General features: G+C 38.4%; 1 long non-coding RNA gene and 2 other non-coding genes across 3 annotated transcripts in view; all 3 read left to right on the top strand.

The window, feature by feature from the left end:
* Positions 1-25,818, top strand: part of LOC128737365 (uncharacterized) — a 248,422-nt gene that overhangs the window by 212,049 nt on the left and 10,555 nt on the right. The gene's annotated exons all lie outside the window — the stretch shown is intronic.
* On the top strand, positions 6,651-6,723 carry Trnak-uuu (transfer RNA lysine (anticodon UUU)). The gene has a single exon. It is a non-coding gene; the product is annotated as a tRNA-Lys (tRNA).
* LOC128738995 (U2 spliceosomal RNA) lies at positions 8,650-8,844 on the top strand. Its single transcript, XR_008412141.1, has one exon. It is a non-coding gene; the product is annotated as a U2 spliceosomal RNA (small nuclear RNA).

Genomic DNA, 25,818 nt, shown 5'->3' with positions numbered 1-25,818 from the left:
ACAATTAATTTACTCGTCAAGGATTTGTAGACTACATACAATAACACTATTACAATGTTTACTCATATACTATACACTATTTCTATGGTTTCCAAGGAATTCTCGAACTGTTACTGTAATATGGCTCATTAGGCTGCGCACACTTTCTTCGTCCATCGTTTTGTCTATCTTATTCCAGCAGGCCTTCATCTGATTGATGTCTTTGACAACTTTTCCCTTTGCCTTGAGTCTTCTCTTCATGATTACCCAGTATTTCTCAATAGGGCGGAACTGGGGGCAATTGGGTGAATTAAGGTCTTTCGGAACAAACTGGACCCCTTTCTCTGCATACCATTCTTGAACGGCTTTGCTGTAATAACAGCTTGCCAAATCTGGCCAAAACATCACGGGGTGGTGGTGGAATCGATGGAACGACAAAATTCGTTTTTGGTGACAGTCCTTTTGGTACAGTTCCGACGTCATTGTTTTATTTGTAACGAAAACTTTCGTTTTTCTACCACAGCTGCAAATGCCCTGCCAAATCATAAATTTTCGTGCAAATTTGTCGGCAAAAACAAATTTAAATCTGCTTGAAACATCCCCCCGAGCCGTTGCCAAGTAAAATTTTTGACCTAGCATTTGCCGAAGTCAGCCTCCACATAGGTTTCATCGTTCATCAGAAGATACCCGTCGAACTTGGATAGCACCCGGTCTCATAACTTTCGAGCACGGATTTTGGCCACACTATTCTGTTTTATGGTTCGTTTTGGCTGTTTGCTAGCTCGATACGCATACGACTTGATTCCTTCCCGGAGTCGAACTCTCCCCACGGTACTATGGGCAGCACCGAATTTTCTGGCCAAATCACGGTCCGACAGATTGGGATTCCTCTTGATGGTTTTCAAAATCTTACCACACAGTTTCCGGTCGACGGTTTCACTCCGATGATTAGCTTGAAGCTTCCGAATTGTCGTCAATGTTTGCTTATACCGTTTGATTATGCGCCATACGGTAGTTCTGGGCAATTTCAGCTGTTTAGCTAGACTCCAGACCACAATGGATTTTCCAAATAACTGCGCACAATTTTTTCCCTTCTTTCGGCTTCCTTGTTGTTTGTTAACAAAATACAGTCGTCTTGCGAAATGTCAAACATATTTAAGAGAAGCTAACAAAATTTCCGACGCGTGGGCGCCAAGAAGTTCCAAATCCGTCCACCAAGAGCGCAGTTTGTTCCAATTCAGGAGGAGGAGGAGCAGGAGCAAAAGTTTGTTCCAATTCTAAATGAAGCACGCTTGAAATCGAAGTTTAATTTGGATTCTGGACAGTGGACATGGATTACCTACGAATGGCCGAAACACAAATGGCCGAAATAACAAATGGCATAATATACCTAATGGCCGAATCACAAAAGGCAGAAACACGAATGGCCGAACTTCATATTTGGCCGAAAATATTGACGGCCTACAACCTGCACAAACGTTGGGTACACGCTGTCCTTACTCTCTGCCGTTCGAATTCCTACTGGTCAGTAAACCTAGGAAAATGCATGCACCTAAATAGTAGTGGTTTCTGCGGGGTGCCAAACCCCCCCGCAGTGGCCGGCGCTTCTGACGGCGGATCACCGGCGCAGACTCGCGGCCTGCGGCCGTCTCGCCCTGAATCATCTAGGAAACATTTGCCACTGACACGGTAAATAGGTCTCGCATTTGCGCTTAGGGGAAGAAAGAACTTGCAATCATGTATACCCTATAGTAAATAGTTGTGATGCTTATTTTGTTTTTTGTTAGATTAAAGTTAGTAGTTAAATGCTTGCCAACTCATGTTTTTAGTGAATAGTTATTTAGGCATTCCGAAAAAATTCGGCCTTTCGTGATTCAGCCATTCGTGATTCGGCCTTTCGTGATTCGGCCTTCTGTGACTGTTGTTGAAATTCGGCCATTTTAATTTCGGCCATTCGTGATTCGGCCACTTATGTTTCGGTCATTCGGTATCAGCCCGGTTTGACAATCCTGTCAAATGCTTTACTAAAGTCCGTTACTTACTAAATAACTTCTACGTGACTGCCATTGTCCGTTGCATTCAGAGTAAAAGTTGCAAATTCCACACGATTTGAGCCAGTAGAGCGGCGTTTAAAAAAGTCGTATTGCTGACTTGTAATTCTGTGTTTTATTTGCTGAAATTTGTTTTCATTTATAATTGATTCAAATAGTTTAGGAATGCAAAAGATAACAGCAATTCCATGGTAGTTTCGGATGTCAGATTTTGTTCCTAATTTGAAGATAGGGGCAAAATACGTAGATTTCCATATTTCCGGGAATTTTCCATTTTTCAACGACATGTTAAATAGGCGTTGTAATAGTGTCGTAAGTTCTTCGGCCAGTTTTTTGAGAAATTTTGGTGCTATTCCTTCAGACCCCGGTCCATTAGGGGCTTCCAGGCCTTTGAGTACTTCGAATACTTCAATTTCTGATAGTTGAGAGTCAGATGTGTCGTTATAAAATTCAGGGATAAACGAGAAATAGGGTCAGGAACGAGTTAAGCATTGCCACCTATTTTAATCAGTTGAAAATAAATGAGCCGAAAATGCACTTTTTTATTCATATTTTCAAAATCTTTTGATAGGATCATCTTCACAAATCACTTAACCATACATTTAATTCCGACAAACACAATTTACTGGGTACCCGACAAGAAATATGATGAATTAAAAATTGTTGTCCAAAAACGTACATTTTTCAGCTGCTGAACTGCCGCCGGAAGCATATTTGTCCCATGTTACAAAACACGAAAATGAAAAAATCGCACTCAAAGTTGAAAAACTGATTTTTCTAAAATTACTTAGTTTTCATGTTATTATTCACCCCTCTTTGAGATAATGTTGAAAAACTTCACTAAATTTTGTAAACAACTTGAAACCATTTTATATGAAAAGGTATATGCAGCGAGACAAATATGCGTCCATTTTTCCAGTGGGACAAATTGGCTACAAATTTTTTCGAGTTTTTCTAGTATAAACACCATGTTTTCGATTCATATTATAAAAATATATATAAATTTATAACGTTAGACAACAATATGTCGAAAATGACAAAATGTAACATGGGACAGTTATGCTTCCACCGGCAGTGAAGACAATCACCACCTCGCTAATCAATCCATCACATTTTCAGTGATTCAGAGTGGTTATTACAACCACTCTAAAAGTCAAGCACTCGATTGTCACACTATCTTTTTTTCTATTATCTAAGGCTTTGTCACTAGCCGAAAGTTTAATCATTTTATAACAAAACTGAAAACAAATTCTGAATTGACGGAACCTGTTCACCAGTAGCAGCAGCTGCAGCATAGCTGATGAACTAACGTGTTGCCAAGACACTGTTTCGGTTCTGGTAATAACAATTATAGGTTTGAAATTAACTGAAACCTCCAATGGTGAAAACGTGGTTCAATGCTTTGAAGAGAAATGTATGTTCATAATTAATTTTTCTTTATTAAAAACAACACAAAAGACAGCTTTTTCAATAATTTTCGAAGATTTTCTCAGTGATTTAATGAAGCAACGATGTGTTTCAATGTTATTTGCTTTGACAACACTGTTCTGAGTCGGACCATGTGTACTGCTATATGTTTGCCTCTTTTGTTCTCCCACCATCCTTATGAACAGCGAGTGAGACTTCAAACTCGCAGTTTCCCATAAGAACACTAGAGAATAAAAGAGACGACGAATACCATTTGCCGAACGGTGCGGTGAGTGTATGCCCCGATAAACAATTTAGACAGATGGCATTTTACGCATCAATGCCGATAACGCATCAGATGCCGATTAGTAGGTCGCGGATACGAACGCAAACTTACTGAATAGGGGGAAAAGTTCAAGAGATTTTTTATGGGGACGTAAAAAAATTCAGATTTCAGGATTGCTTAAAAAAGCACCTTGAGGGTGAAAATATGTTCGGTATGATCAAAATTAGTTCCACCGCTCCAACTTTTAAAGCGAAAAATCAAAAGTTTAGCTCAACAATAGTGTCTTCCAATGGTAACAGCTTGAAGAACTAAAGATAGCAAGAAGATTGGTATGCTGATATCCCCCACTTAGGTAACCCATCGCTTGTAATAAAGTAAAACAATCAGTGACCCGCTTAGACTGCTTAAAACCAGTTCTTTACCCTATTCCCGGTCGCGGTCTTCTTCAGTAAATCTGGTAAGGTACATCGGGAAACAGTGAAAAACAAGAAACGTTGAGCCTAATGATGGAAAACACTTCTTAGGATCTTTTCCAATCAACAACAATCAGATGCCAAATCTAGACGAGTCAGGACCAGGAACAAATGAAACTGAACCAGAAGCTCATGAAATAGTTAAGACCATTTTTATTAAGTCCAAAACAGAATGGGCAATTGATTCCTTCGAACCGTTCAAATCACCTGGTACTGACAAGTATTGTCAGTAATGCTGCAGAAGAGCAAGCCAACCGCTTGGAGACAAATAAGGGTAATATTCATACCGAAAGATGGAAAGCGTGACAAAACACTACCGAAAGCGTTTAGGTCAATCAGTCTGATTTCCATATTCTTAGAAACTGTGGAGAAAATTGTCGACTTTTACATTAAAGCAAAATATATATTTAGAGAAAGCTCCATTGAGTAAACTTCAATTCCCTTTTCAGATTGAAAATCTCCAATTCTGCGGTTTCTCGTGTCATAAAACGTTTCGAAGAACGTCTGACTGTCGATTGTAAACCATATACGAAGCAGAATCTTAAACCACAGACAAACAGACGAGACACTCGCGTTAATTCCATCGTCCATTCCAAAACCACTTATTTTTCAAAAAAGCATGGTTCGCTACATGGCCGCACCGTGGCGCTCGAGTGTTGCTTCGAGTTTCCAGTATAAAACAAAACAAATGTAAAAAACCTACAACATAAAACCCTGCAAATGTAAATAACCTTCAGTATAAAACCCTGCAAATGCAAGCTACTCCGCAACATGCATAACAGAGGGCGCTAGTGTGCAAGCAAAATGTGTAGGACGATGGTTTTTGAAGAATTTTCTTCTATGTGTCATGTCAGTTCGTCAGTGCTTAAACGTTCCAAAGTATTCAAAACAGTTGAAGAAAAACAGACAGCATGGTTAAATATGCAAAAACCTGTCGATTTTGAGGTTGTGCTAAATCCCATGGATGGGTTTAAGGCCAAAGTACGGTCATTCGTATACCGAGGGGAAATTAAACAAAATAAAGACGCTAAAACTAAGTTTAATTGTTTCATTTAATACCCTGAAAATTTATTGGCAATCGAATAAAAATTCGAATTTTGCGAATTAATTTTGTATGTTGCAATTTTAACGTGGACATCCTCTAGGCAGTGCGTATTTTGATTTCTTGTAATCAATTTGTTGTTTATAAGACACAAGACCAATCATTGAAAATTTACGCTATAAATTAGAAGTATTTTAGTTTAACGAAGAAATAACTCTATGTTGCATGATAACGAGTAAACCAACTTCTAGGATTATTCACTTACACTCTTGTCAAACGGCGTTTCATCTTGCATCGAATCCTCTAGTTAGTACTAAACGCTTCAGGGTGGGTTTATATTGAGTGTATGGTGCCACGTGGGGTCACGCCAGAGCGGAACGCTGTGTATACACCGAGACAGTTTATTAGTCACGAGCGTTATGTTGGTCATTTAGCTCTCTAACTTCCATATTTCGATGGGGTTATTAATGAATTGCATTGTTTGAACTGGTTCAAAATTTCGCGTTCGTGACTTTCATCGGAACATTTTTCCAACCAGCGAAGGTCTCGAGATTAAATATCCATCTCCAGTTAATAGTACGAATTTACCAATAGATCACACCGGCTTTTTGAATTATTCGTGACACCAATTCACGCTTCACTCATTAGACCAATCGTGGGCAGAATAGTGTTAACAAATTTTCGTTTCAAAACTCCTTAGCTCACAAACTTGAAATTATCATTGAAAATGAATGATTCGATTATTCAACAGCTGCCTCCCCAGTAAGTACCCGAAATCAAATCAAAGTCAATCATGCTTAACCCCGTCCGAGAGATTGTGGCAAGCGAAACACAGACTTCGTGGCCGCTAATAACGTTCAATCTCCTGGAAGTGGTCGGTTAAGTGCAATTTCAGCTACATGATCAATAGGCCACACTTGCAGAATAAATTATGTTTAATGAATACGCGCTTAATTTTCACTGCATCGCTACCGTCGCGCTGCTCAGCTGACCTTCGACCGCGATTTGGATTTCCTGTCCGAACTGACCGTCAACAGATGATCGGTTCGATTGCGCAAGTCGTTGTCACTGAATCAATGTACTGCAAGCTGATGTATGCAACTTTTAGCTACATGCTTGTGTTTCGTTGCTTTTTGACATTTTTTTTTTTCATTAAAACAATTTATACCAAATCGAAAAGATTCCGTAGAAGTACATAGTGTTTGCATCGTAACGAAAAACAACATTACCTAGAGAAAATATAATATTACAATATTTGAGGTCACTATAAAATACTCTAAAAACAATATAAAATTAGTAACAGTAACAGTAAAAAACAGTATAATACAGGTTGTGCCAATGCATTGTAATGGTATAGTATAAAATAAGAAGTGATTGTGATGTCGTATTAAGTTAACAAACTTCGGTTATCGGCCCGGATAGCTCAGTCGGTAGAGCGTTGGACTTTTAATCCAACGGTCTAGGGTTCAAGTCCCTATTCGGGCGGTTTATTCTTTTTTATATTTTTCTATGTTTTATTGTGTTTTGGATAGCTAAATAGGGTAACCAATGTATTTTGGATACTATCAGCAGCTGTACATAATTTGACAACTTTCATTTGATTTGGCTGTAGGGTAACCAACGTATTTTGGACCCCCTCAGCAGCTGTATATAATTTGGACACTTACAGCAAAATCAAATGCAAGTGTCCAAATTATGTACAGCTGCTGATGGGGTCCAAAATAGGTTGGTTACCCTAAGTGTCTAAATTATGTACAGCTGTAGATGGGATACAACATACGTTGGTTACCCTAATATTTGAATCGTGCAAAGTTCAATGCGAAAATTATAAGGCGTGATAACTTTCTGCGTGTCCTACACACCCCCTCCTTGAATTTGAATTTCCGTAGCACTCGTAAAATTGCTGCAAGGCACAATATTGTTTCACTTAGGATAAATGGAAAACTGCTAGCTGCAAATTTATGGGGTTGTTTTCTATAATAATAATGGCAAGAAATATTTTAGCTCATTTCATCCCAGTCATTCTGACAATTACATACATCAATTGATGTAAATGATGTGCATCAGAAAAAAAAATTAACGTAAACGGTGTGTGTACATCTCCAACTTCAAAGCTCCATTGACGGCGCTCTCGCTTGCGTGTTGCGTCGCGCCGCGCGTCTGAATTCAATCAACAACGGTAAAAGTTTCGTTGTAATAAAAAGCCAAAAATGGAGAGCACAAGTTTGTTTGTTTTTCAAGTGATTTTGTGTAAAACAATAAAAAATATAATAAATTGATAGGTATAATTCTTTTAATCAACTTGCTTAGTTTCCAGATGACCACCAGTGGCGACGCATAGTGATGTCCGAAATTTTCAATTATTCGATTACCGATTAATCGGCGAGCGTTGTCACCACTAATCGATTAATTCAACTATTCGTACTAGTGGTATTCGATTAGAAATATTCGAATACTTTTTTCATTAATTCGATTAATCGAACGATTATGAACGATTAGCAGCAAGCCCATGGCAGACAACCATGTTCTCGCCGCCAACATCTCGTGTGTGCGAAAATGAGATAGCAATTCAGCACTGCGTTTCACTCGACTGCCAGCAGTCTGATTTGGGCCCGCTGTCAAATTTTGAGCCCCGGACATGCTGTCGCTGACGTTTACTGCAGCTCGATATAGAGATGTCGATGGGGTGGAGGCCACTATAAATTGTGTTCGTAATATGCGAACAATCTTTGTGACAACTCTGCATATGCTGCATCATATATACACACCCCATCGGCATGCAACCATGTTTTCGCCGCCAACATCTCGTGTGTGTGAAAATGAGATAGCATGTCAGCACTGCGTTCACTCAACTGGCAGCAGTCTGATTTGAGCCCGCTGTCAAATTTTGAGCCCAGGACATGATGTCGCTGACGTTCACTGCAGCTCGATATAGAGATGTCGATAGGGTGATTAGCAGCCATTATTCGGGGATTATTCGCATTCATATTATTTCCTTTGAACTATTCGATTAATTCAACTACTCGTGCTGGCTGGCAGTATTCGATTAAAAATTATTCGAATATTTTTATAGTTATTCGATTAGTTGAATTAATCGAACGATTAACGGACATCACTAGCGACGCAGCGCATGTGTGCTTGTAGGTATTAGAAGTGCGTTTCATTTTAATAATTTTAATTCGAATTGTAATTTATTAGTGTACGTCATCAAATAACAGTGCTTTCCACGTAGGTATACATTTTGTTATGTTCAGAATAAAACTTGGGGTGGTGAAATAAAAACTTTTCACCCCAACCCTATACATGAGGATAACGGATATCCTTTCTTCCAGGAAGAGACAGTTCTGTCGTCAATCGCTAAAACAACATGGTGCGCTGCGGTGGGGTTTTTCGAACAAACAACACGACGTTATCGCTTCTCGGCCTAAAGGCTAAGATCAAAGTGTAGTATCTGTTCTTATCAGCTTAACATCTGATAGATCTCCCATAGGGAGACAACAAATGTTAAACTGATTTTTGTAAAACGGTGGAATGGTTAGGGGCTTGCTCCACTTCCACCACGGGTTGGCCCGGTATTGCAGTACCGCCGGGATCGGCCCACTTAAACTAGCCAAAATCGTTATTGAAAGATTACATAGAAATACTAAAAAAGTAATCGAATATTTGAATCGTTTGTTTGAGAAACCCCACAAACGCCATTTTTAAGAAAATTGACTTTTTAACAGTTTTCGAATCCTTGAGGAGATCCACACCTTCCCTCAAAATTCCAGAAAAAGTTAGTTCCACGAACCCCTTTTAATTGGGGTTGCAAATATCCGTTTGTTTGAGAAACCCCAAATATCCATGTTTCCGATAATCACCTAGAGCGGCGCTGCGATCGGTACAAAATTATCATTCAATATTTACGTGCAGCGTTGTAAGCAGCATTCGCAAAACAATTCAATAGTATAAAAATGTCTTCGGAATCGAAAAATTACGAGTTGGACACAGTCAAAAAGAAGAAACATAGTGTTCGGCGGACTACAGAATACAAGGCGGAAGCTATTAAAATTAAAAGAACGGCGTATAAAATTGAAAAGAAAAGGATGTTTTAGCTGAAAAAGTTCGAGCTGATTGCAAATGCAGATAAGCTTGGATCAGTTAGTCAACAAGATAAACGTAAATAAACCGAACCTGTAATCTAGATACAGTGAAAACTGAAGCAATCTCGTTCCTTTCGTTTCTCACAAAGCAGTAACCTACCATTTACTATACAATGTTAATAATAGCACAATATATAAATAAAAGGTTTAATCTTCTATTTATCTTTTTTGTTAACTCGTTGCTTTTCCTAATGTAAGTAATCCGTCGAGCTCTCCCGAGTAACTGTAAAATCAATAGTTTATCATTTCGAAGTATTTAAGGTGCTGTTTACGTATCTCCATTTCCTTTAGGTATAACGTAATTTGAGAACAGGCCCTTATTCTCAGATTCTGTTCTATAATCAAAGTACGGTTGTTATCCAAGATTTAAAATGTTTATTTTCTGGTAATAAATATCTTTAATTACTACTAGCAAAGTATCAAGGTATTCTATTCGATGTGAATTCGTGTTACTGTGGTCCATTTATGAAATTCAAAAACCGCCGTTATTCCATTTACCTTTTATTTTTTAATAGGTAAATGCAAACCATGATAAAAATTTGGATTAAAAAAGTACAAAACTTTTTCTAAAACTTGTATTATTCTACTGCAAAATTTTTAATAAATAATATTTAGCGCCCCTCCCCTCTTCTTCTTCTTAGCGGTACGTACTTTTTTAACATCCTCAATGATATATGGTAGCAAATTACATATTATGAGCATGGAAAGATCACAAGTTGGATAGAAACAGCCTAAAACTACTTAAGTGCACTGTCAATTTCTCGTTTGAGAAACCCCAGTTGATGGATATACTTTAAAGCCTTGTAATTTCAGCTAGAATCATTATTTTGATCAAAAGATAAGTCTAAATAATGTAATTTAGATACTATCATAGAACCTCATACCACAAAATATAAGGATTGGTTCAAAATATTGAGAAAATCAGTTTTTTGTTGTTTTCCAACAATAGTGTCGAGTGGACTTGTGGGGTTTCTCAAACAAACGATTCATTTGTTTCAATTCGATTAGTCAAATTTATCAGGGTTGCCACATGCACAGATTATTCTGTGTTTAACAGATATTTGAAAGAAATCACCACCTGTACAGAATCTGTATGCATAGAATACAGATTTTTGCCAAATTACACAGATTAAACAGATTTTTGAGCTTTTACATAAGAGTGAAAGAGACGGAAATAGTCAGCAAAATGACTCTCTATCTCTTTCACTCTCATTGTTTTGCATTAGACAGATTTTTGCACAGATATTTTTCCTCGCTGTACAGATTGTCAGATTTTTCCAACAAAAAACACAGAATTATATGTGGCATCCCTGAAATTTATTGAACGACTAGAGGACCCGGGCCGGGTCACCCGGCGCGCATTGCTACGCCATTCTAAAAAGGGGGTACATGCATAATCCTGAAGATTTGATTAATTGTAATTTTGCAACCAAGAGCTTTCTTTTTGACAACCCAAGATATTCCTAAATCATGCCGCAAATTTCTAATCCAACGCATCAGCATTTGTGACTCGAGCAGCAAGTCCAACGTAACATAAAATGCTGTTCGTGTGTCCGATATAGACTCGCAAACCACTCGACGGATTTTGATGAAACTTGGCATACACATTGCGTTTGATGTGAGGAATGTTGTTAGCATGGTTTAAGACCCCTCCTTCCTCTAGAAGACGGGGCTCCCACACAAATGAAACATAAATTTCCTCACAACTCGGGAACTAATCAAGCAAATGGAATCAAATTTGGCATGTAAAGGTCTTCGGAGGCTGATATTTTTTCTATGGTAAATTAAGACCTCTCCTTCCTTAAAGAGGGGGGTGGAGCTTCCATACAAATAAAACAAAAATTTCTTTACAACTTGACCATTAATCAAGCAAATGGAACCAAATTTGGCATGTGGGGGTTTCAAGAGACAAGATTTTTTTCTTTGGTTATTTGATACCCCTCCCCCTCTAGAAGGGGGGGCTCCCATACAAATGAAATACAAATTTCTCTATAACTCGGGAGCTGATCAAGCAAATGGAACCAAATTTGGCATGTAAAGGTTTTTGGAGGTTGATTTTTTTTCTATGGTAGATTGAGAAACCTCATTCTTATAAGAGGGGGGCTCCAATACAAATAAAACAAAAATTTCCCCATATCTCGACCATTAATCAAGCAAATGAATTTGGGGGTTACTGGAGGCAAATTTTTTTTTCTATAGCGTATTGAGATTCCTCTCCCCTCTGGAAGGGGGAGCCGTCCATACTAAAATATAAGATAAATTTGGAACAAAATTGTTAAGAATAAATCGGTGAAGCCTAGATAATGGGTCAAATTAAATAAAAGTAAGATAATATAATACTTATTTTAAAAGCAAAAGAAAAGGCAGAGAAAATACTTTGTTGAAATGAAAATATGAAGAAAATAATGCTGAGATTACACTAAGTTTATGGTTTCTGACCAGTTTTCAACTGATGCAGTTGGATTGACTGCACTGATATTTTATTACAATTTTGCCAACATTACCATTTTAAGGGTTGGTAATAAAACCCAAATTGTTACGTTGGACTTGCTGCTGATAAAATTGATAAACTTTTCTTGAAGCATATATGTGAAAATCTGTGGTTTTTAAAAAATATCTGTCAGCTGTGATCACAGATTCTGTGCTTTACAATGACGAAAAAATCTGTGATTTTACAGAAAAATCTGCGAATATGGCAACTCCTGACGCCCAAAAGGGGTGGGGGAATTTCGTTCAAAATTTAGCGTTTTGTGATTGTGAGTGCCTTGTCGCCTCTGTAATCAGTAGTCTCTGTAGACAGAAACACAGCGCTGCAGTGGCCCCATTTCCTAAAAACGCGCTCACTAGCTATTGCGTAAAAAATGCGTAATTTTTCAAAGATGGTGTCTGTAGAGAAGTTTATAAATAAAATACACTCAAGCCGGTTCTTGCGCGAAGGATACGTTCCGCGTTAATGAAAACCGCGTAAATTCCGAAATTCGCCTTAAAAAATCAAAAATTCGCATAAAAAAGTTTGCGGATTTCAACACTACACGAAAAATAGACTAATTGAGCACATTCGCGTAAATTCCGAATTTCGCGTAAAAAGCGACTTCAGTGTATCTTCCTACATCGTTATGATGTCTGTGAATCCATCTATTAGGATGATACAAACTTTTGTGTTTTTTAAATGTGTCCATAAATTTTGTTTTCATAAAAGCTGTACTTAAAAACTTAAATTTATAGAACAATTAAATCAGCAACTTTACTGAATTTAGTATCTTCAGTCGAGACCAATTTTGTTTTCGGTCCATAAAACTTCATCAGAATGTTTTAATTATGGGTGTTATACATAATTGAAAAGGTATTTATATTGGCCATACAGAAAAAATTGCCAAATACTTGATTTCAGAAAAATAAAGAAATCATGTTCATTTCCGTGAAGGTCCTTAAGATTTGCGAACAAAAATTGTTGCTGCAGGTTGAGACATTTTTCGTTTTTACAATAATGAAAACCAAATCCATTTTATTTGTACACTAATTGAGCCCGAATCGAGCAGCCGATTCAAATAGTCCAATCGAGTAGTTGAGTCAAGCAGTTCATTCGAGCAGTCGAGTCGAGCAGTTCAGTCAAGTATTTCAGTCGAGCAATTGAATCGAGGAGTTAAGTCGAGCTGCCGAATCAAACAGTTAATTCAAGCAGTTGAGTCGAGCAGTCTAGTCGAGCTGTTGAATCAAGCTGTCAGTTGAATCGAGCAATCAAATCGAGTAGTCTACTCGCGCAGTTGAATCGAGTAGTCCAGTCGAGCAGTCGGGCCAAGTGGTTCATTCGAGCAGTCAAATCGAACAGTTGAGTCGAGCAATTCAGTCGAGTATTCCAGTCGAGCAATTGAATCGAGGAGTTAAGTCGAGCTGTCGAATCAAACAGTTAAGTCAAGCAGTTGAGTCGAGCAGTCTAGTCGAGCTGTTGAATGAAGCTGTCAGTTGAATCCAGCAATCAAATCGAGTAGTCTAGTCGAGCAGTTGAATCGAGCAATCGGGTTGAGCAGTTGAGTCGAGCAGCCGATTCAAATAGTCCAATCGAGTAGTTGAGTCAAGCAGTTCATTCGAGCAGTGGAATCAAGCAGTTGAATCGAGCAGTTGAGTCGAGCGTCGAATCGAACAGTTGAGTCAAGCAGTCTAGTCGAGCATATAAATCATACTGTCCTGTCAAGCGGTCCAGTCGAGCAGTCGAATCGAACAGTCCAGTCGAGAAGTTCAATCGTGCAGTTAAGTCGAGCAGTCGGGTCGAGTAGTAAGTCAAGCAAATGTGTCAAACAGACGAATCGAGTAGTTAAGTCGAGTAGTCCACTCGAGCAGTTAAATTGAGTTGTTCAGTCAAGCAGTCAAGTCGATCTGTCCAATCAAGCAGTCGAATCGAACAATTCAGTCGAGTAGTTCAGTTAAGTAGTCCAGTCGAGCAATCAAATCGAGCAGTCTAATTGACCAGTCCAGTCGAGCATTCTAGTCAACCAGTTGAGCAATCGAGCAGTCCAGCAGCCGACCAGTGAGGTGACTGAGAATACAACCCATTGCTACGAAAGCATGACGTCCGGTCAGGGACCTGCTTGTAGTTACCGATAAGCCTCTTATGACGTCTTGTCAGAGACCTGGTTTTCGGTACAGCGTACAGCTACAGACATAAGCCTCTTATATAAATAGATATGGTATTTTTGGAGCATCAAGCATTAAATTTAGACCCATTTTTTTCGAAAATTATGGGCAACCCAGTATAAAGCATTAAAATGCACAAAACTTATTGCAAAACGAGTTTAACTTGCTTATATAGCAGTTTTCAATTATAAAAAATGGATAAAATGTTAAAAAAAAATTCGCCTAGCAAAAATTTCAATTTCTCAACCTGCAGCACAGCCAAGCCATTTTAACATAACCATTTTTTATATCATTATAATAGTCTTCAATACGTATCAAATACATAAAAAAGCCCTAACCAACTCTTGGAGGAAACCAAAAAAATATTGGCTCGAAAACGTTTCTAATAAATTTTTTTGACCATTTTTTATGACCCACTCGGCTCACAAGGAAAATGTTCATCTAGTTTCTTCTAAATCAACTTAAATAGCTGCAAAGGTTTAGGTTTGATGTTTAGACTAAGATTTGAGGCGCTAATTACATCCATTTAAAAGTAATCGAATTTTCTCAACCTGCAACAGTCTACCCTATAAATTGTCTAAAATGAGCATAAATTTTTAAATTTCGCTCAATAATTATGCACACGATATTACGATTGCTTACAAATGCTGTTACAACCAGTAATAGATAGATACTTACTATATTCAGCGCAGTTGCTAATTTTCGTGTATTCTACAACTTATAAGAAGAAGAAAAATTTGGTCGCATTTAAAATACACAAAAGCATGTATCACCTTAATAGGTGGATTCATAAAAATACGTTTTTCAAACATTGTCCTCTATTAGATTAAATGGTAACCAGATTTTTTCCAGACATCTTTATTCTCGTTTTCCAGATTTTAGTAAAAACCGATTGGCAACGCTGGCTTCAACTCGATTTCCAGCTATTGTTATTCTTGTGAAGCGCTCTACACACTGAATGGCAAGCGTCTCGTTTCAAAAATATACAGCATGCAACCCGAATACTATAGAACGCAAGACTGGAACTAGGGCGTCCCAAAATTGCACGATGTCATGAAACCTCAGATGTCATGACTGGTTTGCCGAAAGAATATCGTTTTTGTTGCATTTGTGTTTCTTCCACAGGGATTCGAGGGTGTCGGTCTTCTGAGGAAAATTTCGAAGTACTACCGCTGCTGTCGCGGTATGAGTCGGGAATTAGCAATATGCCTCCTTCCACGCAGAGCATCAATTTTAATTTAATGAATCTTGCAAATCAGTCGTTTATTCGAATTTTAACTAGAAGTCGCGTCTGCTTATCTGGGCGACGTCTATGTCCTGTAGCCCCTGTAGCGTAATGAAGTTGCACAATTTCTACAGGCAAATTTGATAAAAATTCATCGTTCTGAAAGATTTAACTTTCTGCGGCTGACGTGGTAATCAGATAAATTCAAGAGATACGTTATGTATTGTATTTTGATTCTAAAGTTTGCAGTGTCTTCCCGACTCATATCTGCGGGTTTTTTATATTCACTCGGTTGCTAAACCCACGTTTTTAATTTTGAAATAATTGAATTCCAATTTAAATAATTCCTTTATAACTATTATTGAGTTAGGTTTAGGTGTCCAGCAGACTACCACGTCAGCATAATTGTTAAAATTAGGGCACGTCTGTCGCAGAAGGTTAAAAAATTTACAGTTGAAAACAAATCAGCAAAATGACGAGGCAATGCGATTAGTACAACTTACAACGGAAAAGTGGCATTAGTTTTGTTAGCGTTTTATGCAAGAGTAACAGTCGTAGGACAAAATAAAATGTCTGTGAACTATTCACTTGTGTGTGAACAGTGTCTCTTCATTTGTCACCGATCAGAACAGGCAGGGCAGCCGCATCCAATTGAACCGTTCACTAGGACCAATTGTAGATTGTAACTCCACTGGATTGTAGAGAAATCAATCTAGCCGCGCAGCTGGTCTGTGAAGTACCATAATTAATTCATGTTTTTTATTTCATAATTAAACAACTCCCGCCAGAGATACTGATGCACTGCGAAATGAAACAGTTTACGTTGAGTGACGTTGGTCTGCGACAAATCTTGCTGACGGTGAACATGCAGTTGGTTCAATTTACTTGAACCACATTCGATCGTGCAGGTAAACACGCCGATGATGAATGCGCTGGAATGTGCTCTCTGTCAAAATTATGACAGAAAAGATCTCAATCCATCAAATATAAATCCGTTCGGCATGGGAACGCACCACGCACCGGCGGTAAAGGTTTTCTAGCTATGGACATGTGGGTAATGTTTATGGGCGCGAAATATTGCCATCTGTCATGTGTTTCTTTGCCAGCAACCGAACCAGTATGCGGGCAAATAATGAAGTTTTATTACTTTGCTTGGGCGACTTTTTATTTCGACCACTTCTCTAGCGTCCTTAGACGTCGGCCACCGGCTTGGGTGTACTTTAAATCGAATTAGTAATGGTGAACAGTACCGGGTAATGATATCCATAGACAGAAACTGAAAGGTTGCTGCCAATGTGGGTCGCCGCGAAGACGGCTGTCGTTGATATGGAAATGACATTGTGAAGGTGCTTTTGCAAATCAGAATCAAACCTACCGTCGTCGTCGACAGGTGAAACTGTTCGACGTATCGTACGGTATCCTCGATACACTTGATTTAAATGGGAATTGTAACCTTGAAAATCAGATCATTCTCCGTTCCCCTATTGGGTTTCAACGGTGCGTGCGGTGGTGTGGAAGTAATTTGAAAAAGGTAAAAAGCATTTCAACGATGTGTTGGGCGATTTATTTACTAGAAAACTAGAGCAAAACAGATTCAATTGTGAGGAGATTAATTGAAATATTTTTCCAAATTGTGAAATCCTTTCTACGCCACCGCAAACTGACGCAAAGAATAACTATCGTTCACGGGTTGGGCTATACATATCTAGAATGGATTAGTAAAACTGGTGCTAGTAAACCGGCACACAAAGGCGCAGGCCACCCCGGTAGTTCGAATCCGCAAACCGCTCTGCCCCGAAACTGTATCACACTCTCTGCGCCTACGAAAGTAAACGCGGCTGCAATCACACATATTGTATCTGTCCAGTGTGGCCTTTCCGCCTCCCACCGTCTGAAACCGCTTGTGATCGAGATCAGGAACGCGATCAAGTGTTTGACAGCTCTGGTTTCACTTGCTCTTGCTATAAATTTTGCGCGGGCTTAGGTGAAACCATTTATCTTCGAACGCTCCCTCACTTTAGCCAGGCGCACTTTATTCCGACAGGTTTTAAATAGTGCTTTTTGTGCCGACCCGTGCGCGGTAAAACGGCGCGTTCCTTTCATAAATTGTTATATGGTCCTGCTGGGACAACCATAAACGGGCAGGAAAGGGGATCATGTGGCCAGGGAGTCTATGCGCTACTGGTGTATGCCTCTAGCGGTGGCTAGGTCAATATGAAATCGTTAGTACTGAGATATTAATTAATTCACCGCCGAACGCCCATGCTTCGGTGCTGTTAGCATAAATCTTTGTGGACCAACCAGCCTCATTAGTAGACACATTAATTATCACATTTAACCGAATGAAACCTGCCAGCGCTAGCCATCCATAAAGGACATACATGGCTTGATAACATGGATTAATTGATTTAATTCAGTATAGAAATCACACACAGTTTATCTGCAGCTGTTGCACAGAATAGTACTTGTACCTATACCGGCTTGTGAAACTGTTTCTTGAATTTTGGAAATGTATCCAATGAAATGTAGCACTCACTATCAAACTCGTCATGCTTATCAAATTTTTATAACTTTCGCAAATACCGAAGGGGTTTGATGGGTCTTGCTTACACCGGTTACTTTTCATACTGTTAAAAGTTTTGGATTACAACATTATCCTGCGAAAAAAAATGAAATAACAAAAATAGCAAAAAAATCAAAAAGAAGTGATATTATCAATTTCCCACCCTTTCGTACGCGATGAATTATAACCGTCGCGGGCGAAACCATCGCCAGAATCGTCGCGGGGGCAAGAATCGTACATACAGCCCAACAGATTCTTTCTGCGACGATTTCAAGCTATCAAAAAAGTGAGCAGCGCGTTTTGTTACCAAAAAAACGGGCAATAATTCTGTTCACTAACTAAGATATTACCATAGACAAACAGATATAACTGTTTGAAGACAATCATGCAAAAAACGTCGTCACTCTTATTTTTCTCTAACACTCAAGCTCAGCTTTCGGCTTATTAATGGCTGCTTTCGAAGCTGCAATGAAGCTTAACAGAGGCTCTTCCGCGCTCTCAAATACACCTCGTCGCTTTTAACGCAAAGGATTCGCGAGACACTCGCATTAGTGTCATCGTCCATTAAAAAAACACTTATTTTTCAAAAAACAGGTTTCGAGACATGGCCACATCGCGACGCTCGAATGTTGCTTCGTGTTTTCAGTATAAAACCATACAAATGTAAGAACCCTACAGTATAAATCCCTGCAAATGCCAGCTACTTTACAACATGCATAACAGAGGGTGCTAATGTGCAAGCAAAATGTGTAGGACGATGGTTTTTAAAAGATTTTCTCCTATGTCAGTTCGTCAGTGGTAAAATCATGAAGTATGAAAAGCAAAGCCTGGGTACTAATTCCGTTATCGAAATTTGACCTTCTGGTTTTATACGACAGACTTCGCAACCAGCTGACAGAATACAGAACAGTGCGGGGTCAGTGCTACGATCCTATTGACTCTAACAGCCTCTCCCAGCCGAGATTCGAACATACGACGACTGGCTTATTAGACCAGCGTCTTACCTCGAGGTCAACTGGGAGGAATGAAGTATGAAGTCAATGGTAAAAAATGAATAAAATACGATAAAAAGGCGTTTAAAAAGCACAAAAAAAAAAAGAAAAAACATGCGAGGATAGGCGACGAATACACAACAGAAAGACAACGAAAAAGTCAACATTTTTGTTGCCAACAAAAACAAATGTAGAGCAAAGAACTAGTTTTAAGCAGTCTAAGCGGGTCACTGATTGTTTTACCTTATTACAAGCGATGGGTTGACTAAGTGGGGGATATCAGCATACCAATCTTCTTGCTATCTTTAGTTCTTCAACCTGTTACCATTGGAAGACACTATTGTTGAGCTAAACTTTTGATTTTTCGCTTTAAAAGTTGGAGCGGTGGAACTAATTTTGAACACACCGAACCCATTTTCACCCGCAAGGTGCTATTTTAAGCAATCCTGAAATCTGAATTTTTTTACGTCCCGTTAAAAAATCCCTCGAACTTTTCTCCCTATTCAGTAAGTTCGCGTTCCTATCCGCGACCTACTAATCGGCATCTGATGCGTAATCGGCATCTGATGCGTAATCGGCATAGCGTATCGGCATTGATGCGTAAAATGCCATCTGTCTAAATTGTTTATCGGGGCATATACTCACCGCACCGTTCGGCAAACGGTATTCGTCGTCTCTTTTATTCTCTGGTGTTCTTATGGGAAACGGCGAGTTTGACGTCTCACTCGCTGTTCATAAGGATGATAGGAGAACAAAAGAGGTAAACATATAGCAGTACAAACGATCCGACTCAGAACAGTGTTGTCAAAGCAAATAACATTGAAACACATCGTTGCTTTATTAAATCACCGAGAAAATCTTCGAAAATTATTGAAAAAGCTGTCTTTTGTGTTGTTTTTAATAAAGAAAAATTAATTATGAACATACATTTCTCTTGAAAGTATTGAACCACGTTTTCACCATAGGAGGTTTCAGTTAATTTCAAACTTAAAATTCTTATTTCCAGAACCGAAACAGTGTCTTGGCAACACGATAGTTCATCAGTTGTGCTGCAGCTGCTGCTAGTGGCGAACAGGTTCCGTCAATTCAGAATTTGTTTTCAGTTTTGTTAGAAAATAATAAAACTTTTGGCTAGTGACAAAGTTTTAGATAATAGAAAAAAAGAGACTGAATAGTATGGTATGTGGCCATTGAGTGCTTGACTTTCAGAGTGGTTGTAATCAGTTCTGAAAATTTGATGAATTCGTTAGTAGCGAGGTGGCGATTGCTGAAGAGCAGCTGAAAAATGTACGTTTTTGGACAACAATTTTTAATTCATCATATTTCTTGTCGGAAACCCAGTAAATTGTGTTTGTGTGAATCAAATATATGGTTAAGTGATTTGTGAAGATGATCCTATCAAAAGATTTTGAAAATATGAATAAAAAAGTGCATTTTCGGATCATTTATGTTCAACTGATTAAAATAGGTAACACTGCTTAACTCGTTCCTTACCCTATATTTGACAACAAACAGGACGACGAAAGAATACCAAAAGAGTGGACGAAAAGACAACAACAAAAATGGCGAAAAGACGATGAAAAATGATGTAAAAACTACAAAAAGAAGAAAGATCGACGAAAAGATGTCAAAATAGGAATAAAAAAGGACACAAAGGGCAAAAAGCTACCGAAATAAACGACAAAAATTGCCAAAACCAGAGGTCAAAAAACGAAACCAAACAAAAACCAGATGACGAAAATACGACGGAAACATCATAAAGATACGATGAAGACGATAGTAGTAGTACTAGTAGTAGTAGTAGTAGTAGTAGTAGTAGTAGTAGTAGTAGTAGTAGTAGTAGTAGTAGTAGTAGTAGTAGTAGTAGTAGTAGTAGTAGTAGTAGTAGTAGTAGTAGTAGTAGTAGTAGTAGTAGTAGTAGTAGTAGTAGTAGTAGTAGTAGTAGTAGTAGTAGTAGTAGTAGTAGTAGTAGTAGTAGTAGTAGTAGTAGTAGTAGTAGTAGTAGTAGTAGTAGTAGTAGTAGTAGTAGTAGTAGTAGTAGTAGTAGTAGTAGTAGTAGTAGTAGTAGTAGTAGTAGTAGTAGTAGTAGTAGTAGTAGTAGTAGTAGTAGTAGTAGTAGTAGTAGTAGTAGTAGTAGTAGTAGTAGTAGTAGTAGTAGTAGTAGTAGTAGTAGTAGTAGTAGTAGTAGTAGTAGTAGTAGTAGTAGTAGTAGTAGTAGTAGTAGTAGTAGTAGTAGTAGTAGTAGTAGTAGTAGTAGTAGTAGTAGTAGTAGTAGTAGTAGTAGTAGTAGTAGTAGTAGTAGTAGTAGTAGTAGTAGTAGTAGTAGTAGTAGTAGTAGTAGTAGTAGTAGTAGTAGTAGTAGTAGTAGTAGTAGTAGTAGTAGTAGTAGTAGTAGTAGTAGTAGTAGTAGTAGTAGTAGTAGTAGTAGTAGTAGTAGTAGTAGTAGTAGTAGTAGTAGTAGTAGTAGTAGTAGTAGTAGTAGTAGTAGTAGTAGTAGTAGTAGTAGTAGTAGTAGTAAGGTTATATATGGGTCATTAGTAGAACTAGTTCTAATCTACAAATTTTCTTAACAAAGTTTTGCTGTATCTTTTGTAGTTACGGTGCTACAACGCTAGCAACTCATCAGTGACTACATGAAAGTTCATTTAGTCACTAATAAGATAATAGCATTGTAGCGCCGTAACTTCAAAAGATACAGCAAAACTTTGTTCAGCAAATTTATAGATAATAACCTATTCTACAAATGTCCCATGAATAACTTTGTCATATTTGGCCCCGTTAAGATGGTACTGTCAAATGAATCAAAATTGAGTCAAAGTGATCGAACCATCCCTGAATTAAACCGTATAAAAACTTTTTTTCCGTCTGTGAAACGAACTCAAATAGCTTCCAAATGTTGTCAAAGCATAAGAAGAAACAAATCCCATCCATTTCATACTGTACGAAATGCACGAATAGACATTTTACCAAATTTACCCCTAAATATGTACATAGTAAAACCTAATTAAAGCGATCAAATCTAATTCAATGACAGGGAAATAAACACGAATAGTACCACTTCTCGTTTAATTTTTAAATAGACCTAAGTGACAACGAGAGATTTTCTTCGCGTCTCTTCTCTTCCGCTTTTCGCGGCTTCATAAATGCATAGAAAAAGAAATTTTCAAAATAATTACCTAACTAGTGACTCCGGCAACCGATTCATGTAAAACTGATGTGTTAAAATGCATTAATATCGCCGTAAAAAGCGGAAGAGAGGAGACGCGAAGAGAATCTCTCATTGTCACTTAGGTCTATTTGAAAAATTACCCGAGAATTTACTCGAAAGACATCAGGAGTGTTGAATGTCATCGATTTAGTACCGTTATGAGTTCACAATCGGGCCGTTTAACCTGATTCTCTCCTACACTATTAAATGATTCTTCCTGTAAATAGGTCGGATTTAGTTAAGGCTAGGTTAAAACTACTCAAAATGCCCTTGAAGTGTACAAACTCAGGTTTTGAGTAGTTTTTCAACCAAAAAATTGGTAGTAGGAACTTAAAAGTGCGTTATTTGTCATAGAGAATAATTCAATTATTGGTAGCAAGTAGCCAAAATTGGTTGACATTTTTACCCAAAGTTTGAGTTTGTACACTTTAAGGGCATTTTGAGTAGTTTCAACCTAGCTTCAACTAAATACGACGTAAAGTGGCGAACCAGCCGCCCGCCGGCTGAAAACCTCTCAAATATAGAATTTAAAAAATCCGACCTATTTACAGGTAGAATCACTTAAGAGTGTAGATCTACAAAAATACGTTCATTTGATATTGCGTAAAAAATCGTAATTTTTCAACGATGGTGTGTTTATTATCTATATCAGTAAAATACAGCGCATCTTTTTAAACTATCAGGGCCATCTTATATTCAACTATCCGGGTGATAAAAATTTTTGTTTTTGCTTTTTGTTTGTTCAAAAAAATTTTTTTTTTCTTCAGAAAAATTATAGAACATGCTAAAATAAGCAACTTTGCTGAATGTAGTAACTATCTATCTTTTGCTAGTTGCGAGATATAATGATTTATTTGAAAAATACACTTAAAAATCAATTCTGCACAATAACTTCGCATCCAATTTATTTATTGCTTTCAACTGTTCTCCAAAATTATTCAGTATGATAAAATACACATTTTTTGAAGACTGTTTTTCCTTTTGAGTTAGTTTTAATCACTTTTATTAGGTTATCTTTAATTAGGGGGTGAATTGGGCAAAATGAACTATTCGCATTTCGCACAGTATGGAATGGATGAAATTTGATTCGTCTGATGTTTTGACAACATTTGGAAGTTATTTGAGTTCGTTTCACGAGCGGCAAATAAGTTTTTATATTGTTTAATTAGCTTTTATCATGATTTTTTGGGAAAATGGGGCAAAACGGAACACTTCCCGAAGTCTGCGCAGGATGAAACCATCACCAATTGATTTCCTGCATTTTTGACAAAGAAATAGGTATCTTGAAGGTTCTAACCCAGCGGCTTCTAATTCTTGGGATTACGAGCTCGTTTTTGCCGATTGTGCAACGCTTTGCGCGAAGTGGCAGGATACCAAATTCGACCAAAACAGCATCTCGTCTCCGTGACACCGCAGTAAGAGTAGCTTGCGCTTTTGAAGGCACTCATCCCGATAGATTTGTGATTTGTCCGGCCATGATACCACTCAAGATGTACGGCTACCGCACCCACAGATGACCTGCCACACAGAGAACTTTTTGGCAATGTTTTCCTCATTCTTCTTCCTCCTCCTTCACGATAAAGTAACGTCAAACTCCTGGCTGGCAAGTTTCACCAGTTTTTTAACAAACTAAACGGAAACATCCGCCATTTTCCGTCATTTTCACAGTCCTAGCCTGCTGAAGAGTAGCTCCGAACCGAGTGGAGTGAAGAAGCGTTCTTGATACGGCACAAGCGACCTCGGTTCTATATTGCAAAACAAGCAGAAAAAGTCTTAAAAGAAGGAAAACAACAAGAATAATCAGTATTGGCGCTTTCAAAGGTAAGGCGTGTACCTAAACTTATGAAAATAGCTAAATAATTGCTGGAAAAGCTTGCTTGAGACTGCGCGTTATTACTAATTTTACAATCTCTTCAAATCCTTGCATGATGATTAATACCGACGCCGGGTACGTCCGAATACGGGTTCTGGTCAGATGGTAGGGAATATCCCAGAATCCTTTGCATCTTCAGAAATCCTTGGAATGACCTAGCAATCTTTTACACCTTCAGGAAAGGAAATGTTGTTAGAAGAAGGGAAACTAAATCAGGATCCACCTTAATGGATAGTGTGATCTGGCTACTCGTGGATTCGGTAAAGCTTTATTAAAACGCACGCAAAGTTTTTCGGAACTCTACCATCGACTAACTCTGATATTCGACTAATTACAGTTACATTCATGGTACAGATATCGTATTTACGACGTAAGCAGTCTCGCCTATCTCAGTAAATGATAGTCTCGTTTAATGGCGCATTCTAACTGATACGGCCACAGTCAATAACTTGTTCAAAAAAGTCAACATGTTTCAAATAGATTTCAAAAGCTCGATAAAATTATCTCAATGTCGCGATCGTCAAGGAATATCGAAATAACCCCGTGATCGAGTGACATAACCTAAAATAATAGTAATTATAAAACTAGAAAACAAAGAACCTAAATGAATTAAATAAATAAAACGTCAGTTTCAAAATTTCGTTAAAACTTTCTGCAAAATTTATAAAGAAAGAGTAGTGTTCGTATTACAGCAGCATGTTCGTAATAGGATAGTATAAACTATTGACAACCACCGTCAGTCATGTTAGCTCGAAATACTACATCATTTTAATATGCCATGCAGCGTGTTCAGGCACCCGGACTCGTGATTTTAGCTTTCAATTCCCGTTCAAGCTCGATTCGTCTTCTTCGGAAAAAGGAATGCCAAACCAACCGAATGGGTGTGTGCCCTTTAGGGTACAAAACATTTATCGTTGCAGGCAGTAATCAACTTCCAAGAGGTTCAGACGGGTAAGCACCTAAACTATGTGAAGGAGACAAAAACAATTTTTACGTCTGTCCGGTCTGGTTAGAGTGTATGTCCACTGCTGCGGTATGAAAACGATTCGAAAATAAATGAAGCTCATTAGTCGGTAAAATGGCACGAAAATTGATAGCAATTTAGTGTGATAAATAAGTGACAGTCACTTTGACAGAGCCTGGACCTGTTTACGAGACTGTTTGAGCAGCACAAAGTATGCTTCACGTTCGAATGCCACGCCACTCTATTCTTCGTATTAGGAGGGGCTATTTAATGGTAGTATTTTTCGCACGGTGCAACTTTGTTGCACTCCATGTTTCATGATAGAAAGCCGTCCAGTTTTGTTTTGATACTGCGGATCTTAATGTCATTTAATTGTTTCCGTTACGGCTCGGCTCGAATACAGTTGTGGTGTTTTACCTTTATTTATACAAATAGTGAGAGCAAAATTTGTTTAACCCCTTCATCCCAGTTAACTTTCGTTCGGGTCAATCTTTGCAAACTCATCACCGATGGCAGTTTGATTCAATCACACCACCCCGCAATGGGCCACGACTGGGGTAGCAACAATCGCCCAAGGAGCCTTTCCCATGGTGCCCAAGCGTCCCGAGTGCGGTCTCACAGGCAGCAGACGACGGTAGATCTAGGCGAAGGGCGTTCACGATCATCGCGCCGCAACCCGCCCGTGGGCTACAACAACGATTGAAAGTCTCATCCTAAGTTTTATTCCAAGAGGCACAGCCCTGTTCATTAGGGTGAACCGATCGGTATCTGTTCCTTCCATCTATTGCAATATTTCGACCAATTTCAAACAACTTGAGGGACGAATATGAAGCATTTTCTGAATCACCCTACGTCCGTACACGAGAGCAACCGAACGAAATATTCTCCCACGCTCAAAACACGATATTTCAATCTGTTTATGTAATAGATGCTAAAATGCAGATAGATTTTGATGAGTCGAAACTCTACCGCCATAACTGC

The sequence above is a fragment of the Sabethes cyaneus genome, chromosome 2 (genome assembly GCF_943734655.1).
Source record: "Sabethes cyaneus chromosome 2, idSabCyanKW18_F2, whole genome shotgun sequence".
Classification (NCBI taxonomy): Eukaryota; Metazoa; Arthropoda; class Insecta; order Diptera; family Culicidae; genus Sabethes; species Sabethes cyaneus.
Note: the sequence above shows the minus strand (reverse complement) of the source record. Positions and strands in the feature narration are given on the sequence as shown.